The sequence below is a fragment of the Bubalus kerabau genome, chromosome 17 (assembly GCF_029407905.1).
Source record: "Bubalus kerabau isolate K-KA32 ecotype Philippines breed swamp buffalo chromosome 17, PCC_UOA_SB_1v2, whole genome shotgun sequence".
Taxonomy (NCBI): domain Eukaryota; kingdom Metazoa; phylum Chordata; class Mammalia; order Artiodactyla; family Bovidae; genus Bubalus; species Bubalus kerabau.
In genome coordinates this window covers 32,208,342-32,235,940 of record NC_073640.1, presented here as the reverse complement: position 1 = coordinate 32,235,940, position 27,599 = coordinate 32,208,342, and positions in this window count along the sequence as shown.

The window sequence follows — 27,599 nt, the reverse complement described above, 5'->3', positions numbered from 1 at the left end:
AGTCACTTCCCGACATAATTTAAGGTGATCACTCATGAGAATCTGGGGGTGTGCCAGGAACTTGAGGAACCATGGTAAGTTACTGCACTTTTGGATTCCTTGAGGAGCAATGAACTCCACTCCTCAAAAGGTCCAGAAAACTGAGGTTAGTGGCCATGTGTGCTTGCAGTTTCAAACACTGAGATACATTTTGGCAGACTGGGTAAGATTTCTTTTCAAGACACTCCTGGACCTAGAATTAGCAGGCTGATGAAGCCTAAAACTCAATGTTTCTGAGGGCCTGTGGCCAGAGCATTGGCAGAAGCTGTCCCTTTGCCTATGTCAAGAGACTTTAGACATCAGATTCATATGCTCCCCACTATTTTTCAAGAGAGAATGAAAACAGACTCCTACTTCCAAAGATAATCCTTAACTACTTGTGAGATTAAAGGGATAAACGAATTGTCATAAAAAATTGATATATCAGGCATTTTCCCTTTTCCCCACACCCTCTCAAGCACTTATCATTTGTATATTTTTTTGATGATGCATGGTTGATGGGAGTGTAAATTGATACAGGCACTATACTGGATGCTTGGGGCTGGTGCACTGGGACGACCCAGAGGGATGATAAGGGGAGGGAGGAGGGAGGAGGGTTCAGTATGGGGAACACGTGTACACCTGTGGCAGATTCATGTTGATATATGGCAAAACCAATACAATATTGTAAAGTTAAAAAAAAAAAAAAAAACAACTAAAACGAGAACTACCATATGACCCAACAACCCAACTCAAGGGCATCAGTTCAGTTCAGTTCAGTCGTTCAGTCGTCTGACTCTTTGCGACCCCATGAATTGCAGCACTCCAGGCCTCCTTGTCCATCACCAACTCCTGGAGTTCACCCAAACTCTTGTCCATCGAGTCAGTGATGCCATCCAGCCATCTCATCCTCTGTTATCCCCTTCTCCTCCTGCCCCCAATCCCTCCCAGCATCAGAGTCTTTTCCAATGAGTCAACTCTTCACATGAGGTGGCCAAAGTACTGGAGTTTCAGCTTTAGCATCATTCCTTCCAAAGAAATCCCAGGACTGATCTCCTTTAGAATGGACTGGTTGGATCTCCTTGCAGTCCAAGGGACTCACAAGAGTCTTCTCCAACACCACAGTTCAAAAGAATCAATTCTTTGACACTCAGCTTTCTTCACAGTCCAAATTTCGCATCCAGATATGACCACTGGGAAAACCATAGCCTTGACTAGACGGACCTTTGTTGGCAAAGGAATGTCTCTGCTTTTCAATATGCTATCTAGGTTGGTCATAACTTTCCTTCCAAGGAGTAAGTGTCTTTTAATTTCATGGCTGCAGTCACCATCTGCAGTGATTTTGGAGCTCAAAAAAATAAAGTCTGACACTGTTTCCACTGTTTCCCCATCTATTTCCCATGAAGTGATGAGACCAGATGCCATGATCTTCGTTTTCTGAATGTTGAGCTTTAAGCCAACTTTTTCACTGTCCTCTTTCACTTTCATCAAGAGGCTTTTTAGTTCCTCTTCACTTTCTGCCATAAGGGTGGTGTCATCTGAATATCTGAGGTTATTGATATTTCTCCCAGCAATCTTGTTCCAGCTTGTGCTTCTTCCAGCCTAGCGTTTCTCATGATGTACCTGCATATAAGTTAAATAAGCAGGGTGACAATATACAGCCATGACATACTCCTTTTTCTATTTGGAACCAGTCTGTTGTTCCATGTCCAGTTCTAACTGTTGCTTCCTGACCTGCATATAGGTTTCTCAAGAGGCAGGTCAGGTGGTCTGGTATTCCCATCTCTTTCAGAATTTTCCACAGTTTATTGTGATCCAAACAGTGAAAGGCTTTTTCATAGTCACTAAAGCAAAAATAGATGTTTTTCTGGAACTCTCTTGTTTTTTCAATGCCATAATTCAAAAAGATTCATGCACCCCTATGTTCATAGCAGCACTATTTACAATAGCCAAGAGATGGAAGCAACCTAAAAGTCCATCGACAGAGGACTGGATAAATAAGATGTGATACACATATACAGTGGAATATACTCAGCCATAAAAAAGGAGCAAAAATTGGGTCATTTACAGATATCCACGTGGATGGATCTAGGGAGTGTCATACAGAATGAAGTCAGTCAGAAATAGAAAAACAAATATATATTAAGGCATAAATGTAGAATCTAGAAAAATGGTACAGATATCTTACCTGCAAAGCAGAAATATACAGTGTAGAGAAAAAAATATATGGATATCAAGGGGGAAGGGGAGGGTAGGAGGAATTCGGAGATTGGAATCAACACATATACACTACTGATACTATGTATAAAATAGATGACTAAGGAGAACCTACTGTATAGCACAGGAAACTCTACTCAGTGCTCTATGGTGATCTGAATGGGAAGGAAGTCCAGAAGGGAGGGGATGTATGCATATATATAGTTGATTAATTTTGCTGTACAATAGAAACTAACACAACATTATAAAGCAACTATACTCCAATACAAATTAGTTAAAAATATACACTTATATGTCAGACAGAGACCAGGGTTTTAAGACTTCTTAACTTCATGTTTGTGGTTGGCAAATGCTGATGCTTCCAAAACCTTGGATTAAGTAGCATGGCATTTTAGCTGTATTTCTAAGGATCCATAGTGCTTCTAAGACTATTTCTCTGGTTCCAATCATTTTCATCTAATGTCCATCCCATCATCATTGTCAAAGCCTCATTGTGAGTCACAGATTCAATGATGTTCTTATTCAACCCATCATTTTTGTCAGATATTTTAAGAATTCTTACTAATTCCATAACTTACCATTAAGAAAAAGATATTTCACAGAATTTAAAATCCATAGTATATTTAGGAGACACTAGAGTAGTAAAATATTTATACAATCTTCTCAGAACCTTTAATATGATAACATGCTTCCTAAATGTCCAAGAGGAAAAAAAATATATATATACACTTAGATATATTTAGAAAATACTGTAAATTATTCTGAGCTTTGTAGGATTAAGTGTTCAGGTCTTACAATTCAAAGATAATTAAGTCACAATTCTCTTCAGCTTAATGAGCCATCAGCAAATTAAATAAGATAATATATGCAAATTATTTAAAAGTGGTCAATAACTATTAATCATTATTATTGGTAACATGGTACTTTTTGTTTTTCAACATTTTAATCTTACTGATTTCATTATACCTATAATAAAATGTATAATCCCTAACTACAATTTGATCTCACCCTTCTTTCCAATTCCTTGTGTCTCACCTCCATTTCTGTCTTCTTTCTATTCATATACATTTCTTTGAGTCCCCTACTCCTTTCTTTTAGCTGAGCATATCCTATAAGTCTACCTTTTCTCTTTACCTGGTTAATCTCTATTGATACGTCCAATCCCAACTCACAGGCCATCTTCCTAGAGAAGTCTTTCCTATACCTCAGCACTTGACATCAAGTATCAGGTACATAACATCATGCCAGTAATTACAAAATAAGTAAGTACAAGTCATATATATATATGCATATATGTATATCTTTTCTTATAAGCTTGGCAAGGGAGGACAAAATTGTGTTCTGGTCATCACTGTATTTTTAGGGTCAGCATAATAACTAACACATAGTAGCTGCTTTACAAACATTTGTTTAATTAATGAATGACTGAAATAGAAGTAGGTTAACTGGTCAGCAGGAACGATCTAAAATAATTCCAACCACTGTTTAGAAAGAGAGAAACTCACAGACCTGAAGGCTTGAGAGCTATGAAGGCAGTATTCCAAATGATCTCTTTATTGATAAAACAGTTTTCTACTGTGACAATTTTTAAGAGACATTTTTGCATTGTAAGAGCCTCTCAAATGCTTTCATTTTAAGTTCATTGAAAAATCATCTTGGTTCTCTGATCGGTACTTTTTTCCAGCCCTTTCAATGTTCGGCACTTTAATGGGCACCTGCCTATATTTTTTCTGTTCTGCTTGTCAGTCTGCAGGCCAATTTCTGATATATTCCATACATTTTACTTCTATTAACATTTTTTCAAGCAAAATATCTCCTTATTTATGATGACTTTGACTCCTCATCTACTCTTTCAATTTTCTTGCACAAATGCTCAGGGAAATCTATATTTTCTATTTGAAAATGTATTTTATCCATTTAGATAAAAAAAAAAAAAATCCCTTTCCATATCTCCCATAGAAAGCACCACATTTCTTTTTGTTCTGCTTTTGAAGATTTTTTCCCTTGAATACTTTTGCCAAAAGAAGTATAAAATTCATTTTAACTTGCTTGAAAAGTGATAAAAGATATTCTTAAACCTTCTGAGGTATGTTTTTGTTAAAATTTACCTGGACAACTTTTTGCATCATAAATTAAAAGGATTATGCTTGCCCTTATGTAGGAAATATCTCCTAAAGGGTTTCAATCTGATTCACAAATTTTTAGATTCAGTCTCCCCAGGGGAGCTGACGGTCAGGATCTACATGACGTATTTGTATACATGAAAAAAAGGGGAACTGTTGAAAAATTATCTCAAAACCAGATTGTATGAACAGAGCCTCAGGCTCCTACAGCCTGTCTGCTGTACAAACTGGATTGTGCATGCAATTACAGAGAAAAAGGTACTAGTGTTGTACCTTGGCCATATTCAATGGGAAAAATGTATTTCCTTGATGTTCAGTTCTTAGGATGAAATCACTGCAAGTTTTCCTACTGTTTTTTTCACTGGTATTAAAAGCTTTGTAGACAATTATTAAAGGAAAGACTTTCTATTTTATTAAAGGACGTATTTTAGGGTAAATTTTTGATTGTAGATAATATGAAAAACAAACCTTCATTTGTTTATAAATAAAGATCATAAGGGGAAAACAGAAATCATCCATAATCTGTGAATCTACTGACATTGATTTCATCAAAATAGTTTTTTTTTAAACACAAAAGTACACCTCCCTACACACCTCTCTGCCTTATCCGTTGTTGCAGGCCATCTTATAAATGTGGTTTTGCATCTCTTTTTCTTATTTTAAGAATTTTATCATGTGAACCTTTTGACATGCCAAATATTTCATAGATTTATGAAACAAAAATATGTTAATAGGCCTCCAAATGCCATAAGATACAAAATCCATATCCCTTATCTATGACTGTCCTATTTTGTTTTAACCTAATTATTTATGAAATTTAGGAGACTTTCCTCATTATCTTTATCTATCCTAAAATTCTATGAAATGAAAATGTTCACTTTTTATAAGCATTTTTCTCCATAATTGTTGAAATAAACTACATATCAAAGATAACTTGCATAATAAGTCTTTCCAGTACAAAATGAAGATTAAAATTTGATATTTGTCCAGTGAAGAGGGTTTTGGTATATGCAAGTACAAGTAGTTAGAGCTTATGAGTTCCAAACACCTTTCTAAAATATTGAAGCCAGTCCTATTCATACGAGCCACATGTGAATTTCTAAATTTATTAGTGCCTATACATACAAATAAAAAAGCATAAATTCACGTTAATAATACTGAACCCAATACATGAAAATCCTATATTTTAACATGTAACCTGTATTAAAAATTATTGATATATTTTTTCCAAGTCTTTGGAAACCAGTGGGTATTTTTATTTTTATAACATATCTCAATTTGAACTATACACAATTCAGTTGCTCAATAATTACATGTGGCTTGTGGCTACCATACTGGACATTACATGTATAAACATTTTTCTTTCATGCAGAAGAAATATCCAATGGGGAAAAATTAAGCTTCTAATTCAGAAATAAAATTTGAGGCTAAAAGTAAAAGTTTCTGATGCTTCTACTGTTTTCTTCTAAGGTTCAGTCTTTTCTAATTTTTTCTTTTTTTAAACATAAAGAGGATCATGATAGTGACCCTCCAAGCTGAGTTTGCTAATTTTTGATAGAAGTTATTCAGGCACTCATTCGTGTCTAACTCTTTGCACCCCATGGACTGTAGCATACCAGGCTTCCCTGTCCTTCACCATCTTCCGGAACTTGCTCAAACTCATGGCCATTGTGTTGCTGATGCCATCCAACCATCTCATCCTCTGTCATCCTCTTCTTTGCCTGCCCTCAATCTTTCCCAGCATCAGGGTCTTTTCTAATGAGTTGGTTCTTCATATCAGGTGGCCAAAAATATTGGAGCTTCAGCTTCAGCATCAGTCCTTCCAATGATATTCAGGATTGATTTCCTTTAGGATAGACTAGTTTGATCCAAGGGACTCTCAAGATCTTCTCCAACACCACACTTCAAAAGCATCAGTTCTTTGATGCTGAGTCTTCTTTATGGTATAACTCTCACATCTCTATATGACTACTGGAAAAACCATAGCTTTGACTAGATGAACCTTTGTTGGCAAAGTAATGTCTCTGCTTTTTAATATGCTGTCTAGATTGGACATATCTTTTCTTCCAAGGAGCAAGCATCTTTTAATTTCATGGGTGCAGTCACCATCTGCACTGATTTTGGAGCCCAAGAAAATAAAGCCTGTCACTGTTTCCACTGCTCCTCCATCTACTTGCCATGAAGTGATGGGACTGGATGCCGTGATCTTAGTTTTGTGAATCTTGAGTTTTAGTAATTTGTCTTTAATTACATATTTCTCCAAAGGATACATTTAAATATCCAAAAAGCACATGAAAAGATGATGAATGTCACTATTCAACATCACAACTATCTCAACATCACAACTCTCAGAGAAATGCAAATTAAAACTACAATGAACCATTATCCTATACTGATCAGAATGGTCATCATCAAAAAGTCCACAAACAAATGCTGGAGAGGGTGTGGAGAAAAGGGAACCCTACTACCCTGTTGGTGGGAAGGTAAATTGGTAGAATCACTATGGAGAATAATATGGAGATTCTTTAAAAAACTAAAAATAGAATGACCATATGACCCAGAAATCCAACTCCTAGGCATTTATCTGGAAAAAATAATACTTTGAAAAGATATAGGCATCCTAGTGTTCAATGAAGCACTATTTACAATAGCCAAGACATGGAAGCAACCTAAATATCCATCAAAGAAGGACTAAAGAAGATGTGGTACATATTTATGGAATATTACTCATCCATAAGTAAGAATGAAAATTGCCATTTGCAACAAAGTAGATGGACTTAGAAATCATCACACTAACTGAAACAAGTTAGACAGAGGAAGACAAATATCATATGATATCACTCATATGTGGAATCTAATTTAAAAAGTGGTACAAATGAACTTATTTCCAAAACAGAATCAGACACATAGATAGGAAAATAAACTTATGGTTACCAAAGAGGAAACCTGGTGGGGAGGAATAAATCAGGAACTTGGAAAGATCATGCATATAGTTACTATATATACTTATATATATAAGTATACTGATAGTATCTTATATATACTACAATATATAAAATAGATAACCAGCGAGGGCCTACTGTGTATCACAAGGAACTCTATACATGACTAAGTGATAACTTTTATGAGAAAAGAATCTAAGAAGGAATATACGTATATGTATAACTGAATCACTTTGCTATACACCTGAAATTAATGCAACATTGTAGATCATCTACACTCTAATAATTTTTAAAAGGTAATTTACCTTTAACATAAACAAATCTACTTGCTCTTTTCTTTATAATATTATTCTTTACTTATTTAAAAGATTTCACAATTACTGAAAGCACAGATCACTGACCAATTTAGTAAAAATTGAATATTATTAAAACTATAAACTATAAGACTCTACACAAGGACATCACCAGATGATCAATAGTAAAATCAGATTGATTATATTCTTTGCAGCCAAAGGTGGAGAAGCTCTATACAGTCAGCAAAAATAAGACCCAGAGCTGAATGTGGCTCAGATCATGAATACCTTATTGCCAAATTCAGACTTCAATTGAGAAAAGTAGGGAAAACCACTAGACCATTAAGGTATGACCTAAATCAAATCCCTTACAATTATACAGTGGAAGTGACAAATAGATCCAAGGGATTCAATATGATAGACAGAAGGTCTGAAAAACTATGGGCGGAGGTTCATGTTATTGTACAGGAGGCAGGGATCAAAACCATAGCAAAGAAAAAGAAATGCAAAAAGGCAAAATGGTTGTCTGAGGAGGCCTTACAAATAGCTGTGAATAGAAGAGAAGTGAAAGGCAAAGGAGAAAAGGAAAGATATACCCATTTGAATGTAGAGTTCCAAAGAATAGCAAAGAGAGATAAGAAAGCCTTCCTCAGTGATCAGTGCAAAGAAATAGGGAAAATAATAGAATGGGAAAGACTAGAGATCTCTTCAAGAAAATTAGAGATACCAAGAGAATATTTCATGCAAAGATGGGCACAAGAAAGGACAGAAATGGTACCAACCTAACAGAAGCAGAAGATATTAAGAAGAGGTAGCAAGAATACACAGAAGAACTACACAAAAAAGATCTTCATGACGCAGGTAATCATGATGGTGTGATCACTCACCTAGAGCCAGACATCCTGGAATGCGAAGTCAAGTGAACCTTACTTAGGAAGCATCACTATGAACAAAGCTAGTGGAGGTGATGGGATTCCAGTTGAGCTCTTTCAAAACCTAAAGATGATGCTGTGAAAGTGCTGCACTCAATACGCCAGCAAATTTGGAAAACTCAGCAGTGGCCACAGGACTGCAAAAGGTCAGTTTTATTCCAATCCCAAAGAAAGGCAATGCCAAATAATGCTCAGACTACCATACAATTGCACTCATCTCACAAACTAACAACATAATGCTCAAAAATTTCCTAGCCAGGCTTGAACAATACGTGAACTGCGAACTTCCAAATGTTCAAGCTGGATTTAGAAAAGGCAGATGAAGCAGAGACCAATTGGATCATCGAAAAAGCAAGAGAGTTCCAGAAAAACATCTACTTCTTCTTTATTGACTATGAGAAAGCCTTTGACTGTTTGGGTCACAATAAACTGTAGAAAATTGTGAAAGAGATGGGCATACCAGACCACCTGACCTGCCTCTTGAGAAATCTGTATGCAGGTCAGGAAGAAACAGTTAGAACTGGACATGGAACAACAGACTGCTTCCAAATAGGAAAAGGAGTACATCACGGCTGTATATTGTCACCTTGCATATTTAACTTTTATGCAGAGTACATCATGAGAAACGCTGGGCTGGATGAAACACAAGCTGAAATCAAGATTGCCGGGAGAAATATCAATAACCTCAGATATGCAGATGACACCACCCTTATGGCAGAAAGCAAAGAAGAACTAAAGAGACTCTTGATGAAAGTGAAAGAGGAGAGTGAAAAAGTTGGCTTAAAGCTCAACATTCAGAAAACTAAGATCATGGCATCTGATCCCATCACTTCATGGCAAATAGATGGGGAAGCAGTGGAAAAATGATTAAACTTTATATTTTGGGGCTCCAAAATCACTGCAGATGGTTACTGAAGTCATGAAATTAAAACATGCTTGCTCCTTGTAAGAAAAGTTATGACCAACCTATACAACATATTCAAAAGCAGAGACATTACTTTGACAACAAAGGTCCATCTAGTCAAAGCTATGGTTTTTCCAGTAGTCATGTTTGGATATGAGAGTTGAACTAACTGAACTGAACTGATTATACTTGGAATAATTTTTCTTCTTCAGTCAAATTAAACAGGAAAACATTGAGTTGATTTTGATATTTCTTAAAATACAATTTTGTTTAAAAGTTAATACATGGATGAGTAAAAATTAAATGTTACAATGTGCTCTTTTTTTAAATTTTATTTTATTTTTAAACTTTACATAATTGTATTAGTTTTGCCAAATATCAAAATGTATCCACAAATGTTACAATGTGCTCTTAATGAGAAATATACTACCAGCATCAAGAACGAGTATAAAAAAAAAATCAGAGCACCTAAGAATTGATGCTTCTGAACTGTGGTGTTGGAGAAGACTCTTGAGAGTCCCTTGGACTGCAAGGGGATCCATCCAGTCCATCCTAAAGGAAATCAGTCATGAATATTCATTGGAAGGACTAATGCTGAAGCTGAAACTCCAATACTTTGGCCACCTGATACGAAGAACTGACTCATTTGGTAAGACCCTGATTCTGGGAAAGATTAAGGGCGGGAGGAGAAGGGGACGACAGAGAATGAAATGGTTAGATGGCATCACTGACTCATGGACATGACTTTGAGTAAACTCTGGAGTTGGTGATGGACAGGGAGGCCTGGCATGGTGCAGTCCATGGGGTCGCAAAGAGTGGGACACGACTGAGTGACTGACTGACTGACTGATACAACTCTGTGAAGTAAACTGCCAGATTTTAAAATTTCAAAGACAATCTAGAGTTACCATGGAGTTATGGAAGACACTTTTAGAATTTTGGCAAAGACTAACTTTACAAAACCAGGGAAACAACCACCATCAAATATTGCCAGCTGTTTATAATTATTTTACTGATGTTTACAAATTAAAGACAGGAAATGGAGGAAGAAAGTGTGTGAGCTTTTTTCTCTTTCAATTGGGGAAAAGAATTGAAAACATTTAACACTAAACCATATGAAGTATTATGCATGATGTCCTTTTTAAGTCAACTAAGCACATGTGAAATTCAGTTCAGTTCAGTGCAGTCGCTCAGTCCTGTCTGACTCTTTGTGACCCCTTGAATCGCAGCACGCCAGGCCTCCCTGTCCACCACCAACTCCCAGAGTTCACTCAGACTCATGTCCATCGAGTCGGTGATGCCATCCAGCCATCTCATCCTCTGTCATCCCCTTCTCCTCCTGCCCCCAATCCCTCCCAGCATCAGAGTCTTTTCCAATGAGTCAACTCTTCGCATGAGGTGGCCAAAGTACTGGAGTTTCAGCTTTAGCATCATTCCTTCCAAAGAAATCCCAGGGCTGATCTTCAGAATGGACTGGCTGGATCTCCTTGCAGTCCAAGGGACTCTCAAGAGTCTTCTCCAATACCACAGTTCATATGAAATTACCTAACCCTAAAAATTTCTTTTGTTCTCATTTTTCATACATATACTTTGTGTTTTAATTTGCTGAGAAACACTGTATATGATATGCTTATTACACAGCTATCCACATTCTCTGAGCTTTAGTTTCTTTGTGTGCAAAAGATCATATCCCTGAACTAATCATTTATTTGGTGTTCATAACTTGAACCTTTATAAATGTCTCTTAATATCTTGATTAAAGATTAATATTAAATTCAAAGTGTCCCACCCCGATTCATTTTTAAATTATGTTTCTTTCTAAAATTCAGGATACTTTCCTTATATCTTTATCTATATTTGAAATGAACTAAAGGAAAACCAGAGACACTTTGTTGTGATATAGGGCTGAATGTTATTTGGTATGAAGATTTCATGAGAGGATGCAATGGAAAACTCATTTAGACATGCACAATGTTGTGCAAATGTAAAAATTATTTTTGTGAAAAACGTGTTCTGCCATTTGGAGACTAAGATAAAATGTGTTTATTTTCTGTGTTTATCCTTACTTTGCCTTCCATTGGACATCCTGAACTAGGAAGCAATGTATACATATCAGGCAAAGAGTGAGAATGTGTTCCATCTCCCCTGTGTGAGTTTTACATTGTACAGTAGCTGACACTGAACAAGTTGTCTTACCACATGTCTATTCAAGCTGATCTTTGCTACAGGCTGATTATTCCAAAAATTTCTTTTTGCTGAAATATCATGTCAATTTCTGTCTCTCCAGGGGAAAAGTGTATACAGGGTATTACTCTCTTTTTAAAGCAAACGTGACATTCCTTTTTCGAGAGGAAAACTGACCGGTTTGGGAGGGAGGGCTCAACTATGTTCATTATTGAAATTGTGCCTATGTGCAAAGCTTGTTATTAATCCTGCCTCAGTGTGTGGTGAGAACAAGGGAAAACCTGAGCGCTCATCTGTATATGTTTACAGTATCGAGTCAATTTGCATTAATAAAGATTTAAAACTAGCAAATTAATTTGCGAGGTGACTTGTTTGAGGGAAGGCCTTTAAACACCCTCAGGAGAGCTATTTTGAAATCACTAAACACAAGGAACTATATTTAGAATGTGTGTTGTGTCTCTGAAAAAAATATGAGCAGTTATAATGGGCCAATTTCTGAAGTGAGGACTGCCTCCTTGGGGGATTCCATTGTGAAGAGAAGTGACAAGGTGCCTGAAACAGGGGTAGATCGAAGAATCATTCTAACATGGTCTTCAAGGTCAATCAAAGATACCTTCATTATTTTTTTCAATAAATATTTAATATGCATCTGTTTTTCTGCTGGTCTATATGCTAGACTCCAGGAAGACAGCAGAGCCAAAATAGATCATACTCTGTCCCCGTGGAATTGCATTCTAGGGCAGTTGGTTTCCTGGGTTGGGAAAATCCCCTGGAGGAGGAAATGGCAACCCACTCCAGTATTCTTGCCTGGAGAATCCCCATGGACAGAGGAGCCTGGAAGGCTGCAGTCCATAGAGTCGCACAGAGTCAGACACAACTGAAGTGATTAAGTAGCAGCAGCAGATGGTAAAGAATCTGCCTGCAACGTGGGAGACCCGGTTTCATTCCCTGGGTCAGGAAGATTCCGTGGAGAAGGGAATGGCAACCCACTCTAGCAGTCTTGCATGGAGAATTCCAGGGACAGAGGAGCTGGTGGGCTGCAGCCTGTGGGTCACAAAGAGTTGGACATGACTGTGCAACTAACACTGTACCATAGGTATTCAAATAGAGAGAATAATTTTTGATCATGAGGGTTACACAGAAGGAAATCCACAGGTGATGAGCTAGAGTAATGAGGGAGATTTAAAATTTTTTACTGTGTTCAGAATACTTAACATGAACTATGTCTTCCTAACAAAATTTTAAACATACAATGTAATATTCTTAACCAGAGACACAATGGTGTACAGCAGATCTCTAGGATGTATTTTTCATGCATAACTGAAAATTTAAACCAATTAAATAGCAACTTTCCATTCCTCCTCCTGGAAGCCACTATTCTACTCCCTGTTTCTATGAGTCTAACTTTTTCAGATGTCTCTTAGAAGCAGATTTGCCCTCTCTGACTGGCTTATTTCACTGGAGGTTTTATATCCTTGGTAAGTTTAGTCAAGCAAGGTATACTATAGAGATCTGCCTGTTAAAGAAACCAGGCCATCAGATGAGAAACCTGGAATGAGTTTTATCATCAGAGGGTCCACAACGTCATTGAAGTCAGAAAGAACTCTGTGTATTTGATAATCAGATATGAGATCATCATTTTAGTCTATATTTTGAAGTTTGAAATTCAAATGCAAACTAATAGATGGTGTTTAAATGATTATTTTTCCAGAGAGGTTTGCTTTTAGTAACAAACATTCACTTACTCTGTGTGGAATGGTTTGGAGCCAGACAAGAGTGGGAGAAGAGGATCAAAAACCTCCAGATTGGTGACACAGTGGCAACTTGGACTACGGTAGTAGTCATGATGATGGATCACAAGAAGAGTTTTCAGAATGTGGTTGGAACAGATAAAGAATTGGATGTGGAGGGTGAAGATAGGAAGGGACTGAAATAACTCCTGAGCCTTGGGACGAGCAATTGAGTAAGTGGTGATGGCACATATTGGGTTAAGACTGCAGGAAGAAGAGGCTTGAAAAATAGAAATCAAATACCATTTTTGAGATAGTAAGAGATAACTATTTTATATTCAACTTCCAACTGGATATGTAAGTCTAGAGTTCTGGAAAGACTGTAGTCCTCCAAGATAAAGGTCTTGGAGATGATTCATGTTCACTAGAGAAGAGCACATTCTTCATAGCTTGGTAGTCAGTGTTAACTGTTATGTGCATGGCTAGAATCCAATGTATGATGAGTCCTGAGTGCTTGATAAATACTGAACTATTTGTGGGCAACAGAAGCTTTTAGTCAGCATGAATTCTGTACTCTCCAGGGAACAGTACTGAGAATGAGGTGGACACTTCCCTGACAGGCAGTGTATCTACTAGTACCCATATGACGGCAAGAATTGTATCTCTCCCATGCACTGCTGCCACGCCAAAGTCTGGCTTAGGACTTGAAGCATCATAGTTGCTTGGCAGGTATTCATGGAATAAAGATGTGAAGCAGAGGTCAGTCTCAGAGAGTGATACTTGAATCATTAACTTTCCCCATTTTCCTGGAAAAGAATGTAGGATCAAACCCTACTTAAACTAATTAACATATCTGTATTTGTCATTCTCTTTCCCTTCAGTGTCAAAAATTATTTGAAGTAACATCAAAAAGTCTGTAAAAGAAACAAGTAAGATGGATATTGGTAACTGCAAATTAATATCACCCAAAGCCCCTCTTCAGTGCTGGGTAGTTGGAGGCTTCCTGAACATTGCCAGGAAGAGAACGGCTGAATGAACTTGTGCTTCCTTCAGTGTTGCTCTCTTCAGAAGAACAACTCTCAGATATTGCTGGTTGCAGCTTAGAGTCCCCAGGATGTTTTAGTTTTCTTAATATGACTCATCTTCAGAAACCAAAGTTATAGGTATTTTTTTCTTTCCTTAAAGTAGTTTCTGCAAAACAATGTTCATTTAGTCCAACAGCACCACTTAGACTCAGAGAACACTTGGGGAATCTTTTATTATTATGTTTATAATCTTACTGTATCTTCAATAAAGACAAAGCTCTTCAAATTTGACCCACTGTAATCTTCACCCACATGATGGAAGAGGGTGTTTGCTATTTCCCAAGGTTACTTCTGATCATCAGAGAGGGGCTCAAAAGGACTCAAAAAATGTTGCACTGATCCCTAGCACAATTAATTTGCTCACCTGTATGATGGAGAGGATTACACCACACGTACAGTCATAGGTCTTTTAGAGCTCACGTTCTAAGTTTCCAAAGCTCCTAAGAATCTCCTCTAGGCTAGCAATTGTGTGTCCTTAACTGATCATCTAGAGGAAACTAGAAAATTTGCAAAAGAAGTTTAAACATGTTTTAAGAGTAATATTGGAATAAGTATATACCAACCAATGGGATTACTTGAGAAAAAGGACAGACTCATTTTGGAGTTTTATTTTTAAAGGTCTTTATTTTACTATATTAGTCATTTATTTTTTTCTTTAAAATTGTTGTTGAGCTGTTACTAAATGAAGGCACCAAGTGAAGAGAATCTTGTGGACCCCAACATTTATCGCATCTTTCTTGCTTCAACTCTTACTCTAACTATGCTAGAATGTGCTCATAATTACTCTCCATTCCTTAAAAAGAAAACAGCAAGTTCTGTTTCTATTATTATAAGCATTAGAGGCTTATGTAAAAGATGCATTAAAAAAAATCACACCCAAGTACAACAACTGACAGTTTGTGACAATCTAATTGCATTTCTTCCATCCCAGAGAAGCTATTTATTGTCACTAATAATGATGCCATAAATTAACAATCAACTGGAAAGAGACAGTTTTAAATCAAACCTCTTCACAATTTAAAACAGGTCTTTGGTACTAAACGTATTACTAGGACCACTAAGTATTCTTAGAAAGTAAATATATTTCTCCTCCTCATTTATACCAAATGCTATAATCAAAAGGGGAATTACAAGGTGGCAAGACCTCCTAAGAAGCACTAACAGTGAGGAAATGATGGGTGACATTCTCTGCATTTTTTTCTGTGTTGGTGATAGTCCCCTCCATGTCAGAGAGCATGGAAAGAGCTACAAATGGAGCATCTCAGAAATCACTCCCTTGAATCTTTTAAGTGATGTGCTTTAGAGCAGTGGTAAAGAACACGGATTTCTAAAGGCATGTTGGTTTGATTCAATTGTTTACTTTGTAGTGTGGCACTGATCAAAGGAGAAACCAGTAGCCATGCATGGTTAAGTTTAAATTAATTAAAATTAAATAAAAAAAGTAAAGTGAGTTCTATGGTCATACTAATCACATTTCAAGGGTTTAAATACAGAATATGTCTATTATCCCAGAAAAACTTTACTAAACAGTGTTTTTCCACAATGATCAGTTTCCCTTCCACCAGACATTTTTCTTTTTTCCTCCTGAAGTTTGCCCATCACATTTTTCTTTGTATTTTTTTTTAATTTATTTATTTTTAAGTGGAAGATAACTATCTTACAAATAGGAAAAGGAGTATGTCAAGTCTGTATATTGTCACTCTGCTTATTTAACTGATATGCAAAGTACTTCACGAGAAATGCTGGGCTGGATGGATGGCAAGCTGGAATCAAGATTACCAGGAGAAATATCAATAATCTCAGATATGCAGATGACACCACCCTTATAGCAGAAAGTGAAGAGGAACTAAAAAGCCTTTTGATGAAAGTAAAAGAGGAGAGTGAAAAAGTTGACTTAAAGCTCAACATTCAGAAAATGAAGATCATGGCATCTGGTCCCATCACTTAATGGCAAATAGATGGGGAAACAGTGGAAATGTTGTAGCCACGCCTTCTGGGAAACAAACTCACTCAGAAGGACAATGCAGATAGTGGAGTGCAGTTTATTACACCGGTGGGCCCAAGGCAGAGTTTCCTCTTAGCCAAGGACCCTGACCAGTTTTTGTGAAAACCTTATATACCCTAAGTGTACATGCTCAAACCCACCTCCCCAAATTCTCAAACCTAGTCTGAACAAAGGTGAAAAAAGATAAAACCAAAGTTAACCCATGATTTGTATGCCTTAAACCCATGATTCATATGCCTTAAGCTTAGGAAGTTAACAGTGGACATTATCAATAGACCTGTGGTCATATCCCAATAAGCATAATAGAATTTATGATTCTATTTGGTTACACAGATAATTAGGGTATTTTTTAGGTGATGGAGAGTCTAGGTGCGAGCCCTGGGGCTCTCCCATCAGGGGGTCAGATTTTCCAGTTTGTATGTCATTTCCATAGATACTGTGCACATAGCTCAAAGACCACAGTTGGGCCCAAGATGGAGTCCTGCTTTCAAGATGGAGCCTGTTCTGTCTGTTTTCTCCTTCAGAAACAGTGGCAGACTTTATTTTTGGGGGCTCCAAAATCACTCCAGATGGTGACTGCAGCCATGAAATTAAAAGACGCTTACTCCTTGGAAGCAAAGTTATGATCAACCTAGACAGCATACTAAAAAGCAGAGACATTACTTTGCCAACAAAGGTCCATCTAGTGAAGGCTATGGTTTTTCCAGTCGTCAGGTATGGATGTGAGAGTTGGACTATAAAGAAAGCTGAGCACTGAAAAATTGATGCTTCTGAACTGTGGTGTTGGAGAAGACTTTTGAGAGTCCCTTGGACAGCAAGGAGATCCAACCAGTCCATCATAAAGGAAATCAGTCATGAATATTCATTGGAAGGACTGATGTTGAAGCTGAAACTCCAATACTTTGGCCACCTGATATGAAGAAATGACTCATTTGAAAAGACCCTAATGCTGGGAAAGATTGAAGGTGGGAGGAGAAGGGGATGACAGAGAATGAGATGGTTGGATGGCATCACCAACTCAATGGACATGAGTTTGGGTAAACTCCAGGAGTTGGTGATAGCTAGGGAGGCCTGGCGTGCTGCAGTCATGGGGTCACAAAGTCAGACAAGACTGAGGGACTCAACTGAACTGTTGTACAATATTGTGTTGGTTTCTGCCATACATCAACATGAGTTAGCCAGAGGTGTACTATTTTTCTTGATTTATATTTTTCACTTGGATCTGAATGTTTTACAATGATGTCCATATAAAGAAAACTTCCAAATATATTTTGTATTTATATTCCTATGTAAATATGCACAGATTATTTTGATCCCAAATGCACTATAAAAATACTTATACCATTTTTCTTGTCTGCTATAACACTATTTTCTTTAAAGGTGAAGGTATTTTTTGATAGTGTGGTTACCTATCTTTTTTCAATTATACATACACATATGCCTGTTCTTTTTAAAATTCTTTTCCCATTTAGGTCATTACAGAATATTGAGCAGTGTTCCCTGTGCTATGAAGTAGGTCTTTGTTGGTTAAATATTTGATCTTTTATTTTTATTTGCTTTGGCCATGCTGCAAGACATGTGGGATCTTAATTCACTGATGAGGGATGGAACCCATGCCTCCTACAGTGGAAGCATGGAGTCTTAACCAGTGGGCTGCCAGGTTAAGTCCTCACTTATCTGTTTTAAATAGAGCAGTGTTAATATGTCAATCCCAAACTCTCAGTCTATACCTTCCCCATACCTGTCCACCCTAGTAACCATAAATTCATTCTCTAAATTTGTGCATTTGTCTTCATATTTTAAATAAGTTCATTTATATGTGAACTTATTTATAAGTTTACTTCTTTGTGAATCCACCACTGACATTCTCATTCATCTCATCCTCATCATCATCTCTCTCCTTTCTCTTTTGCTCCAGTATAACTTTTTATTCACTCAGAAGCCATCGACATAATTTTAAAACTTAAGTTTCTTACCTTATACCTTACCACCACATCCTACAAGTCCAAATCTCACCCCTCAACCCCTAGTGAAGTCGTTCAGTCGTGTCCCGACTCTTTGCAACCCCATGGACTGTAGCCTACCAGACTCCTCCGTCAGTGGGATTTTCAAGGCAAGAGTACTGGAGTGGGTTGCCATTCCCTACTCCAGGGGACCTTCCCATCCCAGGGATTGAACCCTGGTCTCCCACATTGTAGGCAGACGCTTTTACTGTCTGAGCCACCAGGGAAGTCCCCTCAACCCCTAGACCATCTCTTATTTCTTTCAAGCCACAGTGACTTCTTCCTTGTCTCTGAATGCTCCAAGCATGGCAATCCCCTCAGGATTTTGGCCTAGCTATTCCCCTTATCAGAAACATTCTTCCCCTTTATTGTCATCTGATTCACCTCTTCTCTTCTATCACATTTTAAATTGAGGTTAATTCCCACTGGGAGAACTTGCAAGACAACTTGCTTATTTTCCATCACCTTCAATTCTTTAGTTACTTGTTAATTGATTATTCACATATTTTCTTGTTTATCATTTGTCTTTGTCTGCTGTAATATAATCTCCGCAGAGTAGGGCTGTTGTATGTTTTATTCTATGCTGAACCTTCATTGCCTAGAAAATTGTCTGACACAGATAGGTGCTCAATTACTAATTTTCAATGACAAAATGTGAAATGCAGAATACCTCTCTGAGTCATTGAAAATTTTAGATGAATTAGATTTAATTGTCATGATTTCCTTCTGAAAGAGGAAATAAAAATAATGCACTTTTTTTAGGTTAAGGCAAGTGATTAGCCAATATTCAGCATTCTTCACATGTTTAATAAATACTAGTGTATAGTAGTTTCCCTACCAAATGCAACAGTTAGAAATCAAAGCTCCAATACAGTCCATGGAATTCTCCAGGCCAGATACTGGAGTGGGTAGCCTTCTCCAGGGGATCGTCCCAAACCAGTGATCAAACCCTGGTCTCCCACACTGCAGCGGGTTCTTTGCCAGCTGAGCCACCAGGGAATCCAATCTTTAGTGATTTCCCTAGCAAATGAGGCAGTTAGAAATCAAAGCTCCCAGCTTCTGCCTCGTCTGTCTAATGCCTAAATTATATCTATGTGGTTCCTCCTGTCACACACTTGCCTCAGCTCTGTCTGATGCCATTCATACCTCCAATCCCACAATTGACTCATCATTTCCTAAGTATATCACAGGCTCCCCCATTTTTTACTTCACTCTTACAGAACTTCTCTCTTAGATTTTTCTTTTACACATTTATGGTTAAGGTGAGTCTGGGAGGTACGTCAGATTTCAACATTCAGAGAAGTAGAAGAGAGAAGTACTTTCTGTCCCACAGCATTAAAACTAGCAAGACTTCCTGTAGCATTCTCAGCAGAAGAATGATGGTCCTGTTCTAGTACTTCCTTAAGTCATTTAACAGTTATGAAATGCCTGCTACTGCTGCTGCTACTACGTGCTAAATTAATATGTTATTGAGCCTTACAATCAGAGAAGGCAATGGCATCCCACCCCAGTACTCTTGCCTGGAAAATCCCATGGAAGGAGGAGCCTGGAAGACTGCAGTCCATGGGGTCGCTGAGGGTCGGACACGACTGAGCGACTTCACTTTCACTTTTCACTTTCATGCATTGGAGAAGGAAATGGCAACCCACTCCAGTGTTCTTGCCTGGAGAATCCCAGGGACGGGGGAGCCTGGTGGGCTGCTGTCTATGGGGTCGCACAGAGTCGGACTCAACTGAAGTGACTTAGCAGCAGTAGCAGCAAGCCTTACAATTACCAGTGAGCAATTTGCTTTACCCACAGAAACTTAAAAGCTTCTTAAAGTGAAGGAGCACATCTTATTCATTTTTTAAACAGCCCACACCTAATAATGCCATTCCATAAATATGTCATAGCTTCCCAGGTGGCTCCAATGGTAAAGAACCTGCCTGCCAATTCAGAAGATGTAAGAAACACGGGTTCAATTCCTGGGTCAGGAATATCCCCTTGAGTAGGAAATGGCAACCCACTCCAGTATTCTGGCCTGGAAAGTTCCATGGATGGAAGAGATGCGGGCTACATACAGTCCATGGGGTCACAAAGAGATGAGACTGAGTGACTAATGCTTTCACTTTCATGAACATGTTAGGAGCTCAATGCATATTAAATAAACAAAAGCATGATCCATTAGTTTCAAAGTGATTCCTGAGCCAGAAGGAGCTCAAATAAACCGTTAGCCAACATGAACAGCTCAAATCCACTGCAAACTGTGGCCAAATGCATGCTTCACTTTCACAAATACTGAATCTGGGTCATATATTTGGATAAATCTCGGGCATCAGGAAAGTGACTCACTGTCTGGCATCTCCCCTGGAGTTAAGCAAAGGCAAATTGATTTGAATACCTGGCCAAACAGGAGCATTCCTGTGGAGTAGGAGGAGTTGAAGACTTTGAGAAGATTTTGATCAGCATGAGCATCTCCTCAGGAAAAGAAACAGGAGGAAATGGTATCTGTTAGGCAGTTTATGGATGGATAGGCAGCCAAATAGCTTGATGGGATAAGAAGAAATAGTTCTAAGGACACCCATCTCTCCCCTCAAATAAATTCTCCCATCCATATGACAGAATTGGGCTATTTTCCAGTTGCTTGGTTTACCAGACTATGGGTCTCTTGATTCCTATATGGAAAAGAAATGCCATCACTGGGATTTCATTTAAGATGTTGATGTAGTTATAAACATGGATGAATATAGCTATATTTATTAACATTGATATAGATAATAACACTATCATTTGATTATCTGTAGAACAGAAACTAGCGTACAACAGAGGGCATCAGAATCTTTTGTAGAGTTTTCAACATAGATATCATCTGAAGAATTGATATCTGAAGTTCATAAAATGAGCATGCCAAAGAAGCACCTCCTATAACTACCATGTAAATTCTTGGAAAACCTTGTAACATGCATCCATTAAGGTGCTGTAGTTCTCTTTTTTCCATTTCTCTCCTAAAATGATGCTTGCAACCAAATGCTGCTGCTAAGTCGCTTCAGTTGTGTCCCACTCTGTGCGACCCCATAGACGGCAGCCCACCAGGCTCCCCCGTCCCTGGGATTCTCCAGGCAAGAACACTGGAGTGGGTTGCCATTTCCTTCTCCAATGCATGAAAGTGAAAAGTGAAAGTGAAGTCGTTCAGTCGTGCCCGACTCTTAGCGACCCCATGGACTGCAGCCCACCAGGCTCCTCCATCCATGGGATTTTCCAGGCAAGAGAGCTGGAGTAGGGTGCCATTGCCTTCTCTGTGCAACCAAATAAGTCCTCTAAAAAGAAATAATAACCTCATCTTTAAGCATTTCATACATTTTTAGAGCATTAACATTAAAATTCATGTTGAATTTTATCCTTTATTATCAAACTGTAATATATCCTAAGTATGCCTTAAATATTCCTATAGTATACATATACTATATACATGTATTTAGTATACAAATATAGAGTATAATAAATACAGTATAGATATATACACACATACACAGCATATCTTTAGGTGTTCCATCCATTCCTTTGAAATGGCATATATATACACATATATACACATGCAGATATATAGATATAAGTAGGTACATATCCTGCTAAATTCTATCTCTAGATCACTTATGTCTATTGACTTTAATAATTCACTGTTTAATTTTATTTAAAATGAGGCAAGATTTTCTTTCACAAGATGGAACATAAAATGTTAAGACACCTCCCACCTATTTACCATATGATGTTTCTATTCTTTTACAAATTATACATCCCCAGTACACAACAAAAGAAGGTTTTTTCATATCAAATATGAAATTTTTGTGTTTGACAACCATTTTAAACTCACAAAGGCAACGATTTTATGTGTTTCAATCTAACATTTATAGCATGTATAACCCATTACTTTCAAATATTAGAGTCAGACTAAATACACTATGATCCCAACATGCTGATTTTTGTATAGAAGATTGTTTTAAAGACAATACACTACCATTTAGTAGGCTTAGAAAAGTAGTAAGATGCTTACAAAGTATAGAATTAGAGTGAGGAAGGAGCAGTTTACCCTCTTGGGATTCAGAAGGAAGTCCAGAACGCACAACAAGAATATTCAAACCGTGTTTTGAAGAAAGAATATAAGTTTACTAGAGAGGCAGCAAAGGTATGACATTGTAGCCAAAGTAAACTGCACATACAATGGAATTCACCTTCATGGATCACAGCCTTGTCATGGCAAAAGGGCTTGCATAGCTCAATGAATCTATGAGGTGTGCCATGGTGGGCCACCCAAGATAGATGGGTTTTAGTGAAGAGTTCAGACAAAATGTGGTCCACTGGAGGAGGAAAGAAGGCTGAGTGCTAACAATTGATGCTTTAGAATTCCAGTGTTGGAGAAGACTCTTGAGAGTCCCTTGGACTGCATGGAGATGAAACGAGTCACTCCTAAAGGAAATCAACCCTGAATACTCATTGGAAGGACTGATACTGAAGCTTCAATACTTTGGCCACTCGATGTGAAGAGCTGAGTCATTAGAAAAGACCCTGATGCTGGGAAAGACTGAAAGCAAAATGAGAAAGGGTGGCAGAGGATGAGATGGTTCGATAGCGTTACTGACACAATGGACATTAAGTAGATTATTAAATAGAGGACAGAGGAATCCATGGGGTCACAAAGAGTCAGACACACTTAGCAACTGAACAACAACAAAGGAATTGAAGTATCATGCAAAGAATGAGTTCAGCAAATGACAAAGAGTTTAGTTTTGCTGGAGCAAAAATGTATATGGGTCTGTGTGTCAGTAAGTGTATTCAGTTTAGACAGCTGGGATATGAAGGGGAAGAGATAGTCTAGGATTATTTTGTAATGTTTTATATGTCATATTATGGGGCTTGATTTTATGAAAGCAATAAAAATCTTTAACCAAGGTAGAGATTTTATCAGACAAGTGTCTTAAGAATACTGCAATTGGCAGCCCCATGTGGGTTGGGTTAAAGGGTCAAGGAGGGGAATTCTCTGGTGGTCCAGTGCTTATGACTTTGCCTTCCAATGCAGGGGATGAGGGTTCAGTCCTTTGTCAAGGAGTGAAGATACCCCATGCTGCTGCTGCTGCTGCTGCTGCTGCTGCTGCTAAGTCGCTTCAGTCGTGTCCGACTCTGTGCGACCCCATAGATGGCAGCCCACCAGGCTCCCCCATCCCTGGGATTCTCCAGGCAAGAACACTGGAGTGGGTTGCCATTGCCTTCCCTAGTGCATGAAAGTGAAAAGTGAAAGAGAAGTTGCTCAGTCGTGTCTGACTCTTTGTGACCCCATGGACTGCAGCCTACCAGGCTCCTCTGTCCATGGGATTTTCCAGGCAAGTGTACTGGAGTGGGTTGCCATTGCCTTCTCTGATCCCACATGCCTCATGTCCAAAAAAAACAGAACATAAACAACAGAAGCAATATTTTAACAAATTCATTAAAGACTTCAAAAATGGTCCACACTAAAAAAAAAAAAAAAAAACTTTTTTAAAAAAAAGCAAAGGAAAAAGATGAAGGAATCATTAGAGAATTTTTCTATATTTTGCACAACCATTGGGTGCTTTCCTGGGGAAGTGATGGAAAGAGTAAGTGATGGGTTTAAGTAATATTTAGAAAGTAAAGTCAATAGAACTTGATGTGATTGGATATAAGGAATAAAAATGGAAGAGCAGTCCTAATTAACACCCTGTCCTGGACTGAGTGACTCAGCAAATAGTGCTGTTCTTGAAACAAGGAACTCTGGGGTTGAGGAGCAGCAAGAGTCACTATATTGACAAAGTGATGACATCACAGCCTTCAGTTTTAATATCCTGGGATCCTCTTTATATCCACAACTCTTTCACAAAGGAAATCACACAGGATAGTTAGTTAGTTCAGTCACTCAGTCATGTCTGGCTCTTTGTGACCCCATGAACTGCAGCATGCCAGGCCTCCCTGTCCATCACCAACTCCTGAGTTCACCCAAACCCATGTCCATTGAGTCAGTGATGCCATCCAACCATCTCATCCTCTGTCATCCCCTTCTCCACCTGCCCCCAATCCCTCCCAGCATCAGGGTCTTTTCAAATGAGTCAGCTCTTTGCATCAGGTGGCCAAAGTATTGGAGTTTCAGCACCAACATCAGTCCTACCAATGTACACCCAGGGCTGATCTTCAGAATGGACTGGTTGGATCTCCTTGCAGTCCAAGGGACTCTCAAGAGTCTTCTCCAACACCACAGTTCAAAAGCATCAATTCTTCTGCACTCAGCTTTCTTTATACTCCAACTCTCACAGACATACATGACCACAGGAAAAACCATAGCCTTGACTAGATGGACCTTTGTTCACAAAGTAATGTCTCTGCTTTTAAATATGCTGTCTAGGTTGGTCATAACTTTCCTTCCGAAGAGTAAGTGTCTTTTAATTTCATGGCTGCAATCAATATCTGCAGTGATTTTGGAGCCCCCCAAAATAAAGTCTGACACTGTTTCCCCAACTATTTCCTATGAAGTGATGGGACCAGATGCCATGATCTTCGTTTTCTGAATGTTGAGCTTTAAGCCAACTTTTTCACTCTCCTCTTTCACTTTCATCAAGAAGCTTTTTATTTCTTCTTCACTTTCTGCCATAAGGGTGGTGTCATCTGCATATCTGAGGTTATTGGTATTTCTCCTGGCAATCTTGATTCCAGTTTGTGCTTTCTCCAGCCCAGCATTTCTCATGATGTACTCTTCATATAAGTTAAAGAAGCAGGGTGACAATATACAGCCTTGACGTAGTCCTTTTGCTCTTTGGAACCAGTCTGTTGTTCCATGTCCAGTTCTAACTGTTGCTTCCTGACCTGCATACAGGTTTCTCAAGAGGCACGTCAGGTGGTCTGGTATTCCCATCTCTTTCAGAATTTTCCACAGTTTATTGTGATCCACACAGTCAAAGGCTTTGGCATAGTCAATAAAGCAGAAATAGATGTTTTTCTGGAACTCCCTTGCTTTTTCAATGATCCAGCAGATATTGGCAATTTGATCTCTGGTTCCTCTGCCTTTTATGAAACCAGCTTGAACATCTGGAAGTTCACGGTTCATGTATTTCTGAAGCCTGGCTTGGAGAATTTGAATCTTCCGACTGTTTAGTCTAAAAAAAAAAATCACTATTTTCCATGGATAAAAGGATATTACGTAGTGAGGCACGATTTATTTATAGATTGAAGCAAGAAACAAATGGCAAAATAATCATTGTTGAGATAATCCTGATTCTTTTGAACCTTATGCTGGTGGATTTGGGTAATGCTGATTTATTTCTTATAATCATTTAGGATAAAAATAATATTTATTTTTTACTGTGGATGCAGAGAATGAGAGGGTTAATTCAGATTCTTGGAAGGATTCCTGCAGGTTCTAAAGAACGTAATAAAAAGATATTTTAAGATCAAAGTATACTGAGATTTCAGGGAGAGGAGATGGAAAAGAACTAATATTCATTAGTCACCAACTAACTATAAATCTTCAACTTCACAAAGAAAAACTGACACAAACTAAAAAAAAAAAAAAGCTAAAAAAGTTATATCCAGTTTACATATTAATACAAATCTGTAGAAAATAACTTTTAAGATTTTTAGATTTCAACTAACATTTCTTGGGTATGTCTTATGTGTTACGAGTATTATGCGCCATGGTAAACAGCCCCTAAAATGAACCAATAATCCAAATCTTGGGAGAATTCATGCTCTTTTATCATCTCCTTTTCTTAAGTGGGACATAGACTTTCAATGAATATAATATGGCAGAAATGTTCATATGTCACTTTTGAGACTGGGTTCTATAAAGACTCTTGCTCCTGTATGGGTGCTCCATGCATGCCCATCCTCACTTTTTCAGCACTTTTTTGTCTTTTGGAATACACAGTCTGGGAGATGTGTATAGCCCTGCTATGAGCAGCCAAATGGAGAAACCCACATGATGAGAAACTGGGGTTTCCTTCCAACACTCAGCAAGGAAATAAGTTTTGCCAATTGCCAAAGGAGTAAGGTTGGAAGCATATTCTCAAGTTCCAGTCAAGTCTTCATATAATTGTATTCATCACTTCATGAGAGGGGCTAAACCAGAATCAGTCATCTAAAGCCACTCTGGGTTTCTGACCTTCAGAAACTATGTGCAATCATAAATATTTAGTTTTTTAAGCTGCTAAATTTTGGCATAATTTGTTACAAAGCAAAAAATTTCAAATACATATGAATTAGTTCATTTTGTCCTTAAAAAGGTTGGATATAGATAATTAATATCCCCATTTTACAGAAATCACTGAGTCTCACAGAGGTAGTATTTTAACTTTCAGTCTGACTCCTAATTTTTTCTGTCACACACACAGACACACACACACACACACACACACACACACAAAATGCCTTTGGGAATTTAGGGCCCTCTAGAACTAATTGTGGTAGTTGATGTTTATGCAACATCTTTTCCTTGGTTTTATTTCTGACCATTTTCTGGTCACTCTTGCAGGGACAATCCAGGTAAGATTAGGTGCTAATATATTGTACAGCTGCTTCAAGCAACCTGCTGCTTTGGCTGCAGCTGGGAACAGCTGACTTTCCCAGCAGGCTCTGATTAGCATTTTGATCTTGACAAGCACTCTTCCCTCTGACTGCCAAAGCAGGAGTGATTGTTGTCACGGCCACACCTTAGGGCTGCTGCTGTGGCATCCTCGGTGGTTTGCCTCTGCTTACGGAAAACACAGGCTCTGCTACTGACGCACTGCACGCGTGAGCTGCTTGCCCTGCATTCAGGCATGTGTGACCTTTGAGGGGGAGCAACTATGCAGACTGCACTTACTGTGTTTTTGAAAAGTGAGTGAGTATACACTATTTAGTCCCCTTTTATGTGCTTGGTATTTATGATATATTACCTTATTTAATACCTACCTGACAAAACTTTTGAGGGTTATTTTTCTTCCTTTCCCTCATTTTTGTACCAACAAAGTGGAAATGGTAACATGTGTTTATAGATGATTGATCTAAGTTTATATGACTCACCTCTAAGATAGAAAAAACAGTATCATTAATTATTATTTTCCTGTGACCTGTGGAATTTAGCAATACAAAACACTATGCCAGCATTTTGTGACCACTCACAGCATATGTTGTTTTCCTTCTTTCTTTT